Source organism: Uranotaenia lowii, chromosome 3, assembly GCF_029784155.1.
Source record: "Uranotaenia lowii strain MFRU-FL chromosome 3, ASM2978415v1, whole genome shotgun sequence".
In the NCBI taxonomy this organism is placed as follows: domain Eukaryota; kingdom Metazoa; phylum Arthropoda; class Insecta; order Diptera; family Culicidae; genus Uranotaenia; species Uranotaenia lowii.
Genome location: NC_073693.1, coordinates 34,127,580 through 34,139,135, shown reverse-complemented (window position 1 = coordinate 34,139,135; position 11,556 = coordinate 34,127,580).

The following is an 11,556-nucleotide window of genomic DNA, read 5'->3' as shown; positions in this document are numbered from 1 at the left end:
TTTCATAAGTGATTCTTCTAGTTATCAAAATCTTTGCAGTTCACAATTTTGACTTTATATTTTTATAAGGAAACATGTTCAATTCATCATTGAAAACATCGATGTACTGACAAGGCCTAAGTTGGGAATTGATTTCTTGAACAATCATCAAGAAACGATTAAAGCAAAAATATGGAATTCTAAGAACTGATTTTTAATGCTGAAAACACATAACAAATACTTATTTAGTTAATATTGTGCAATAAAACTTAGCTTAAGTGGTGCAACTTCGAATTCCTTATCGATCTTTTCAAAGATTTATTTTGAATAAACAAAATTAAATAATAGAATTGAAAAAAAATTTAAGATTTGAATATGTTGTCGCCTTCAATCTCAATAATGGGTTGATGAGAAACAAACACAAACTTATTTAAAAAAAACCACAAATTTTAATTGTGAGACTGTTTATTAATTGGGAAAATTTGTTTGAAAATTTAAAAAACATAACTTAGGTTACTAGATTGCCTGGTTTTATCCAAGTTTGCCTGGATATTTAATATAAATTTTGGAAAAATTCCGTTCGGCCTGGTTGGCCGGATTTTATTGGAAAAGCCCGGATTTTGCCCATATTTGTTCTCATTTTAATTCTCAAATCAAACTTTAAAAAACAAATTGTGGTATAATTTTTTTAAAAGTGTCCCCATTGAAATTTTCTAAGCAAGTTCTATAAAAATAATCATGAATAGTTTTTTGAAAGCCTTCAATACGACTTAAAATCTTTTAATAAATTATTTTAAAAAAATTTTTTCTAAACTTATTTTTCTTGATTTAAGATGAGTAATTTTCAGGTTATGACCAAATTTGCCCGGATTTAGCGAGGATTTATTTTTATATTAAAATAGCCCGGTTTGTCCGGCCCGGAAACGAGTTGAAAAAATTCTGGAAATAATTTGGATGGTAAAGATTACTTTTAAGAAGAGAAGTTTTACAATAAAAACGTCTTACTAAAATAGTAATAATCTTAAATATTAAATTAACAACATTTTATGTGCCTATGTTTTAATGATTGTGATTTGAAAGATTTAAGTTTCCTGAACTCAAAACTTCTGTCAAATTCCTTTTTCAAATATAGTTTTGGTGATATGAATTTATTAGTTTACATCTGTAACCTGAACAATACTGAATGAAATCAATCATCGATAACTGATAAACCAACAAAACAACATGAAATACAAAACCTGATTTTGAATTTGTTGAATTCAATCAAACTATAATATTTCGTCAAACTTCAGAGGAAAAATTGAATTTTAAAGTTAAATTCTACAATTTTTAGAAACTCAGAAAGATATCATTATAAATATTTCTGTCATTACTGAATTTCTCAAGTTTTTTTGAATTTAATTTATTGATAAATTTTTTGAAAACTGTTAATAATATCCAAAATTATATTTGATTTACAACTAATTTAATAAACTGTTAATATTCTACAGAGTAGTTAAAAGAAAACAAAAAGAATACTTCTTTTCTTTTTTCGTCAAAATTTCTAGCGGGCTTCTAGAAAGTTTAGTTTTGTTTAAAATCTGTATTTAAAAATTTTAGTAACGTTATACAGTTTTGTCAGAAAAGTACAAAATTTTTTTTCAATGTTATGTCTACCTATTTTCAAAAGTTATTTAAAAAACAAAAGCTAATAGAAATGAAAAGTAAAAATTGTGATTTCCAGTCAAATCAGAAATCAGGTTTTAAATTCTGTGCACCTCTGAAAATGTAAATTTTGTGGCCTTGTGTAATCAAACCCCTTTTGAATGTGGAATTGAATATTTGAAAGGACTAAAACACCAAATAAAATTGAAGTTAAAATATATTTTGAAGTATACTTCAAATCAGCATAAAATGTGTAATGTCATAAAAGATTTTTTTTTATAATCAAAGTTATAAGTAATGAACTAATGGATACTAGGTTTATCATATTTTTTGCTAATTCTGTTGACTTTCGTGAGTGGAAAGCTTGTTGATGTGTTAAATTAGTTTTTGAAGCATGTAATTTTATGATAAAATGTCTGATTTTAAATTCTGAAATTTTTGTAACAGCTCTTAAAAAGAAGCCTTATTACAAAAGGAAGTAGTATTTATGAGTGACAAGATTTAATTTTCAATACAAAGGGTCTGAGGAATTGTTATTCGAAATTTGCTATTAAAAATAAGTTTTAATTTGTGAACGCATATAGTTTTGGCTGTTGTCAAATGAAATATCCTTGTCTAAGAATTCCTATAGGATGTTTTGTAGATGATGATTTTTTTGCTTTTCGGGCATAATTTTTAAGTTGTTCAATTTAAATTTTATTCCTTTTGAATTTAATAAGCTTTACACAAATAGCGTCTCATTAAGAAAATCCAGGGAAATATTTTTTCATTTTGTTGTTTCATAAGCAATTTTATAAAGTACTAGCTGACCCGTTGTGCTTTGCTACACCTTCCGCCCCGGAAATAAATGTAATTTGTAAAAATTTATTCAAATTTAGTTTTTAGAGAGCATTTTTTTAAATCAAACCTCATAATACTTCAGAACCAACAACTTTGAAATGAGAGCTGCAGCTGCAGTTCTGAATTGCAATTCAAAGATGGTATATATTATTTACTGAAACTTGAACTCTAAACTCGTTTTTCAAGATCTGAAATTTGTACTCTGTACCCAAAAAAAACCTTTTTAAATATGGTCCCTTCTTTGAAAAGCTCTTTATCTTAAATTTACATGGGAGCTCTCTCATCTTTTTCAATCTTGTCCCCCACTGCTTCAAGAAGGTAGGCAAATTAAACCGGCTCGATACCCAAACAGCACTTATCATGGTAATGAAAAATATATTAAATTAGTTATGTATTAAATACAGTGCAAATTTCTTTTTTTTTAAATAAATTTACTACGGTAAAAATACATATATTTAAAAAAAAATATCAGTTGCATCACTAAATAAGTTCTCAGCGTTTTTTTTTTAAATTTTCTCTTTGAAAGTCAAATATTCAAAAATGTTGGCAAAAACAAATTTCTAAGTTTACATTTGTCCCGTATATTGAGGCAAGTGTCATTGCAAAGCTTATTTACAGATGCGTCAGAGTAATGGCTTTAAAATGGATTTAATACGAATTCCTGCTTTTAGTTCTATCAAGTTTCACTGATATATCTGCAGTATTCCTGTAATATAAATTTATGTTTGTAACTCCACTTTTAACGAATGCTGTTCAAAGGGAATGACCTTCATTTACAAAAACATTTAAGAATTTTCAATAACCGCTTCAGTTTCAACATTCGGAATACCCATTCTGATCTTTCCAACATATTGAATCATTTTGAAGATGAATTTCTTAAAAGTTCGACGTTTGCCCTTGCCCCACCGTGTAAGTTGACAGAAGGGAATATTGTTTTTAACATTTTAAGGGTATACTAAAAATTTCTCTTAAAAATTTTGCTTCCAGTTGAATATCAGTTCTAAAGTCTCGCTTTTCAAAAACGAAGCGGATCAAAAGTCTCTTATATGCAGCCATGTAACACAAAAACACTTTTCATGTTAAGTACGCACTTGAATTGGTATGTAAGCAAAAAGTACGATGGTTATTTCAGAATTATTTCAAATAAAAAGCTCCCACCTTCATTTCTAAATTCGTTTCAGTTGTGTATTTGGGCCGAAGTAACAATTTCTAGAAGAAAACATAATTTTTAATTTTTTTCAACAGAAAAAGTTGAACGTTTGAACATGTTCTAATGTTCCTTGAATGAAAATTCGAATGCTACCTACATTAACATGAACTAAATATGGAAGTATTTTTCAAATCTTTAAATTGGTTTTGATTCGATTGATAAAATACCAATCCGTGTCACATCTAAGCGTCATTCATTACCACGTGCTGTGTACAAATCTAATAAGCAAGAAAAAACACATCTAGGTTGCATATCGCCCCCACGTGTTTGAGAAACAGGCGCCTTATTGTTAAATTTTCCAGCAATCAATGAACAGTGTGCTTTGGTTACTATCCTCTTGCGACGACGTTTGCTCGCCCATGGAGACGAAAAACAAACCCCTCAAAGAAAATATGCTTGGTTGAGAAATACGCGCCAAAATATTCCTACTGATCAGTATGCTATGCCTGGGTTACTTTCCTTTCGCGACGCCTCGACCATAGAGACGAAAAACAAACCACCCAAAGGAAAAAAAAATCTCAAGAAAATGGATGTCATGACTTTAATTTGTTTCGAAAAATTACAAATTTTGTATGGAAGCCTCTCCTTTCTTAAGTCGGATGGAGTTTTGACTATTACAGAAACCATCCCCGGCCTCAAAAACCCTCAGATGCCAGTTTTGACGATGATCGGTTCAGTAAAGCTTAGTTCTTTTAGAAATGGGACACTTTCTTTTGCTAATAACTCGTTTACTAGTAATCAGACATTCAAAATTTTGACAACATTTTGTTGCCTGTAAAAAGTACTATCCAACCATTTTTTTTTCAAAATTTAAAATTTACGCGTTTTTGAGATATTTACGATGCAAGAGAAAAAGGAAAAAATAATTTTGCACAGTTTCATTCAAAATCCATCATAATCAAATTGATAGCCGACAAAACCGTTGATTATTCAAAGAACTACTCTATGTGAGTGGTGGAAAAGTATGGAAATACTGTCAAAAATGTCCACAAAGTTCAAATCAACCATTGGAGTGAAGCATATGATCGGCAACTTCGGCTAAGGGTCTTCAGGGAAGTTAAGTCTCATACCAGCATTTTTAAGTTTCAATAAGCGGAAAACTAAGGGTAGATCGCTGAAATTTCCAAAAAAAATTTCTTCGATAAGCTGAAAGTGTTGCCTCTTAATGAGTCATTCAAACCTAACCTCAAACAAAATATTTTTGCTAGATCCACAGCTCGTAAGCTGTATATCTGGTTCCGAGGCTATGGGACAGATGATTTCTGATGAACGACGAAACTTATGAAATACCCTATTTTAAACAAATTCCAGCGTTTGAATCCTATACCACGTCTGCTCGTGGCAAGGTCCCGAGTATATTTAAGTATGTATTTGCTGGTTATTTTGTATAAAATATTATTATTTGCCAAAATTCTGCTCCTGTGGAAAAAAACAACAATTTTCAAAACGAAAACTATGATTTTCACTCTTTTTGAAAGCCTAAAAAGAGTAATCTTTTATGTACCCTTCGCAACCTACGATCTATACTAACCGATTATACTTTAAGTTAAATCTCCTCATGGTTTTACTTCGTTATTGCCATATTTTGCCAGCAGAAATTTCATTAAAAACGCTCAAAAAGTGGCTCAAAAAAAAATCAAATTTGTTAATTTCGAAACAGCCGTATCCGCTAAAGTGGCCTCAGTGGCCTTTTAAAAGAGAAGTATTGGTCCGAAAAGTATCAGAAATTGAAGGAGGGGGATGTAGCCACCAAAAATACAGATTAGACGAAGTATTAGTTTGAAAAACTGATCATTATCATGACTGAAAAAAGTGTGCGCTGGCCGAAGGGAGGTACCAAGAATAAAGTAGAATTTATTCTTACAAAAAACAATAAATAATTTTTTTCAAATTTTTTCATGAATTATCATAAGACTACCTTCATTTCCTTCATAGAAAGTATTTAAATCAAACGAAAGGTTTTTGAGATACACGCATTCGTAACTGTCCCATTTCTAAAAGAACTAAGCTTTATTCTTATTTCGCTCACTGTAGCACCCCTATTCAAAAAAATCCCTATTCAAAACAAAAACCTGCATCGGGAACCCGATTTCATTCCGTCAATGAACTGGATGCTCCAATGAGCGCGTTATGGTGCCATTTTTTTCTCATTTGAATGGGGGAAGGGCTGCCTCGAGGAACTACCTGTCCGCATTAAGTCTTCCGGATCGAGACAAGGTGGCCTATGGAGCCTACAAACCGATATATTTTATTTTCTTCTTCAACATTAGGTTAGATTAGTTTCCAGCAGTCAACCTATCGACTAGCGATGCGTTTTGGGCTGAAATTATTACGCAAGTCTCCCCTAAAGATCCGAACAATAATCACCGTCCGATGTTTAGTTTAGCATCGGCGCTTTGATTGAAGAAAGACACAAAATAAAAAAAATCAAAACATCCCCAGGCTCATCCACAAAATGCGATTGGTCTGCTGAGAAGAAATAAAGAAATGAGAGATGAAAATTCGTACAAATTTAAACCTCCCTCGCTTAATCCGTTCGTATGTTATTCATTGTGGTGAATAAATCTTGACCCCCTGGTAAAAGCCAAAGCGTGAAAAAGCGGTCGATGAGAGAGAAGAGGGAGAAAAAAATCCGACCTTCATCGGTTCCATTACCAACTGGCAAAACATAAGTTGATGATGGCCATTGGGCGGGGAGGATTTTTTTTTCTCTTAGATCCCTCCTCACAGCACACTGTTTTCATCTCACCATAAAATCACTATAATTTTTGCGCTTTTTTTCCCTCCGGCAGGGATCTGAGAAGGTGCCAAAAATAGTAAGAGGCTTTTGATTCCTAATTCGATGCATATAATTATTGTCTGAAACCATCTTGAGCTCTGGGAGATGGTCGTCAATTCATTTTCCATTTTTTTTTCATTCAATGAGCTTTAAAGCTGACCCATAATCATCGTGGGTCACTGAAGATCGCTCGCAGAAGAGCACTTGCACCTACAGACTCGTTTGTTGATATTGCTGCTTGCTACAAGTAGCAGCCGAAAAAGCCCTCAGGTGAATTTCGAATGACGACACGGCCAGAAGAAAGAAGCGCCGCCGCCCGATGAGGTTTTGAACAAAAATTTCAATCATATGGCAGAAGCTTGTTCATGATGTAATCGTTAAATTTTGTGATTCGGAGCTTTGAAGTATTGGAAAGTTGACTATTTGAGGTCATGAGGTTTTTAATTTAAAGATTTTGCTTTAAGCTTTAAAAGTTTTTTACAAATATGATAATTGCTTTCATTAGAAGAAATTCTTTGATTTTTTTTAGAAAAATTCTCAAGACGGTCAAATTTTTAATCGCTCTTGCTCACTAACAAAGATGACACCCAACAAGGTGCTGCCTAAAGGTGAATGAAATCATCAAGTCATTGCTCAGTTCATACGTCTAATTAAACTAACAAGACGATTGTCAGCTTGCTTGTCGGAACCAAAAATCTTGCAGTAGTCATTTTTATTAATTACAATGTCTGTGAAACTAAGAGTTACTGCTGCAATCTTGATTTTTTTTTGTTTTCAAATTTGAACTACAATTTGAGTTTCAAACGATTAGGATATAACGAAGCACAACTAAATCTATGTTTCCATTTTTATTAATAATACAATCCATATATTTTGGATTATTCAGGATTTTAATTTGAACTTAAGTTTAAGATAACTTGATTTTTTTTTTGAAAAAATATGTTTTTTTCATCCTTTGAAACATTTTTATTATTCCAGTCATAGATTTTATCTTCCTCTAGATAAACTAGTGTACCAAATTGCCATTACATCAGAGTAAAAACAATTTTTTGAAATACGAACAAAGTTGAAATTCCAAACACCCTTCAGCCCAGAGCATTGAAAAATATTTAGAAATATCAGATTGGTATTAAATTAAAACAATTTAATCCGGATAATCTAGAGTTCAAGGGACTGAACTTTTCAGTTATTCTTCATAACCATAGGCCTTTAACTATAGCTGCGATCAAAGTTCCATTGCATGGTTTGAACGCTCTAAGCATTCTTGAGAGTCTGATTATAGGTACTTTTAAAACATTCAGACCAAAGAAATTTCTAAAGAAATCAACAGTTCATCAGGTTTCAAGCCTCAATGATGAATTTCCGAAATAATTGTGCAAAATTATTTTTTACCGCGCCCCCTCGCATCGCTTATATTTCAGAAACACGTTAACTTTAACATCTAAAAAAAAGTGCTTTACAGAACCAACACAACGCTTATAGAATTTTGCACATCCAAACCCTAGGAATTAAAATACCGCCAGAATTAACACTAAATGTACTGGAGGGGGTTGTATGACATTTTTTGAACTTCAAACGACTTTCACTCCTATTTTAATTATTTTTTCGCTAATTTTTCTTCATGACTATTTTTATTTTCAAAGTGCACGTATATTTTCATTATTTTTTTTTAAGTTGGTAGATTTTGTATGTGATATACCTATGAACATCGCCGGGGGTTAAATCACCCCTAACAACTGTTCAGCTAAAACTCTCTTGTTTTTCAACCGATTTTTACAAAATTTATAATTTTAGAAAGCACAGTTTTACAAAACAGTAGTTTTACAAAATTTATAGTTTTAGAAAGCTTTTAACATGGCTCAAATAAAATTGCTAGACACTTCAAAGTTAGTCTAAGTCGAATAATTTTCTTTTTAAGAAAAAAAAATGCTTGGGGAAAAAAGCTGCAAGTCAGTTATTAAGTGCTTGAAAGTTCACATAGTGCCTGAAGGCTGAAGTTAGAAACTATATTTTGCACATTTGTATATATTTTTTTAAATTCTCAAAATAATGGCCACAATAAATGTAAAAAAGTGGTGTCAAAACCGTGCTTTTTAATGAATCAACCGCCAAAGCTGTTCCAGTCACAAATTACAGTAGAAATGATTTGAAAAGTGAACTGGAAAATTTACGATATTTGTGACAATCTTGCGTTAAAAACTCAAAACCCAGTGCAAAGCCGAATTTAGAAGTAAGAATGGCCTCAGAAAAGTTTCGTGTTTCATATTTTAGAAACTGAAGATGACTGGAACAGCTTTGGCGGCTAATTAGTTAAAATAGTACGATTTTTACATCACTTTTTTAAATTTTTTGTGGCCATGATCTTTAGAAATTAAAAAAAAAGATATTCATATAAAAATATATTCATATAAAAATATATTCATATAAAAATATATTCATATAAAAATATATTCATATAAAAAATTCAACACATTGCTTCAAGCTTCAGCTTTCTCAGGTACTTAGTATTTTTTTTTTCGAGCACCTAATAACTGACTTACAACCTTTTTCTCGAAGCATGTTTCATTAAAAAAAATTTTTCGACTTTGATAACTTTGAAAAAAATTATTGCATCTGAATATTGCCTGAAAATCATATTTGAGTAACGTTAAAAGTTTTACAAAACTATAGATTTTGTATAAATCGGTTGAGAAACAAGATAGTTTTTAAGGAAAATGTGTAAGGAGTCATTTAACCCAACGGGATTCTCTATCTCACTCTTAGTCAGGAAAATAACTCTCGCTTATAAATGTTTAGTGCTATAAAAACTTGAGATCAGGAAATTCTCTCACTTATAGAGGTTTCTCGCTTATCCTGTTCTCCTGGGTTGACGGTTTATAAGATAAATAAAAGGGGAAATTGGTTGACCGAATAAAATTTCTTTAACGATCTTTAACATCTCGTTCATACAGATAAAAGAATTAGAATAATTAAAATTATTCATTTTCATTCATTTGTCAAGCTTTTATTTCAAAAAAGCTGGTGAAAAAATCAAAAAGTTTAGCAAATTATTCTTTAAATGAACACTTAAAAAAAAATGTTTTTCAATTGAATAAATTTTCGTGTTGAGATAAATTTTGTTAATTTTTTTCGAAAGTAAGAAAAAAACACAATTTAAAATGTACGCTAACTGAACGAATTCATTTCAATCCCACTGTTTTCTTAATTTAGACACATAACTTTGTTTTTTTTTGTTATCTTCAATAGTTTGAATGTTACAATATTAATCTAAGTTGGTAATTTAGAAAAAAAAATGCTTAGTTCTTTGTAAATTTATTTCGTTTAGTTTTTTTTTGACAGCAAAATAGAAATCGATCCTCATCAGTTAATTTACATACAGTACTGGAAAAAAAGTAAACAGAAATGTACATGGCAGTAATTCAAATATTCAAACAAGATTAGCTGATATCTTGGTAGTGTTTTCACACGGATTCATGAATTTAGAATAAAAATCGTAAATTTAGGTTGATTTTGTAAATAATTTCTCAATTCGTTTCATATTTATCTATATTTATTTCAATTATCTGCAATTCGTATAGGAAAATTAAAAAAAAAAGCTGAGTCCACTTCAAATTAATCTTTCATGAACTATCTCAATCGATCAGTTTTAGTAGTTAAACCTTCTTTTTGGTCATGATATTATTATGACCACACCAGGGCCGTAGGAAGAACCGACTAATGGGGGGGGTTTTGGTGACTGACTTTTACCAATGATTTTTTTATCAACAATGCACGAATACAAACAAATTTTAAATATATTAAGTTTGTAACTATATGACTAATCATTTTTAAGTACATTTTCATTAATAGTTTTCGTATTAAATCGTGACATTAATAAATTGGTCCTAAAGCAAAAAGGTGAACTTAATTCGCTTTCATAGATGGTTAAAATCTTTGAATTTGTTTACGAGTCTGGTAGGACATACTTAATTGATATGAGCATAATATAAGTTTTTAGGAAAGCCTTCAATTTTTTAAAAAGCTTATTCTATACTCAAATCAAACAAGCCCAATCTTCTTAATTATTTTACAAATTCAAAGATTTTGAATTGTGATGAAAGTAAAACAAATTAAAAAAAAAAGTAAAAGTAAAAAATTATCAGATTTCCTGATCAAATTTGCTTGGGGAAAACTTCAACCAAATTAATGATTTTAGTTTGCCATTTAGCTTTTAAAAAAACTTGAATATAAACACATTGCTGACCAAAGAGATAACGCGTTTTTCGCATGCTGCTAAAATGCTCCATTAAAATGGAAAATTCAAATGTTATGAATCGAATAATGAAACCTCATTCTACAAAATTTAACACGTTAGTCGAATAAATTTAATAAGCAGTTTTTTGTCTGTTGGTTTATAAAATGCCGAATTTTGGTTTTCTTTATGTGTTAATAATGTTAAACAAAAAACCGATAAAATATAGAACTTTGTGTAGATTTTTGTTTTTTTTTGAAGATCAAGTACATGTTTCTTTAACAGAAAATATTTTTCATAATGAATCAATTGCATAATAAAAATTCTGTTGATGGTTTTTCTTTAAATAAAATTTGGATTTTCCGCTTAAAACAAAAAAATTAAATTATACTTTTTATTTGTGATTTTCAGCTCAATTGTGTTTAAATCCTATTTTGATTGAAAATTTGAAATCTGGAAATTGAATTGACAAGCAATCTTAGATTCATGATCTCTTGAGTTCCTCAACCTTTTATGTTGATTATAAAATTTATTTACAAGCTAAATCTTTTTCTGGAATTGAATCTGAATTCTAAATCTGATTTCTGAAACTGAGTTCAAAAATTGAGCTTTGAATATGTATCTGAATTTCCAAACGATTTCTGAAATGTACAAAAAAATACAATTTCCGAATCTTCTACCAGATCAGAATTTTATGAGCCAAGTTTTTGAGCCCTAATTCATAAATCTTTTAATTGAATTCTGTTGTTCAGGTTTGATCTAAATTCACTATTTAAATTATTTATTTTAAATCTGTATTGAGAATCTGAATTGAAATGTGAATTTAAAATGATCTGAATATAAGTTTTAAATTTTAGATTGTCATATCGAAGC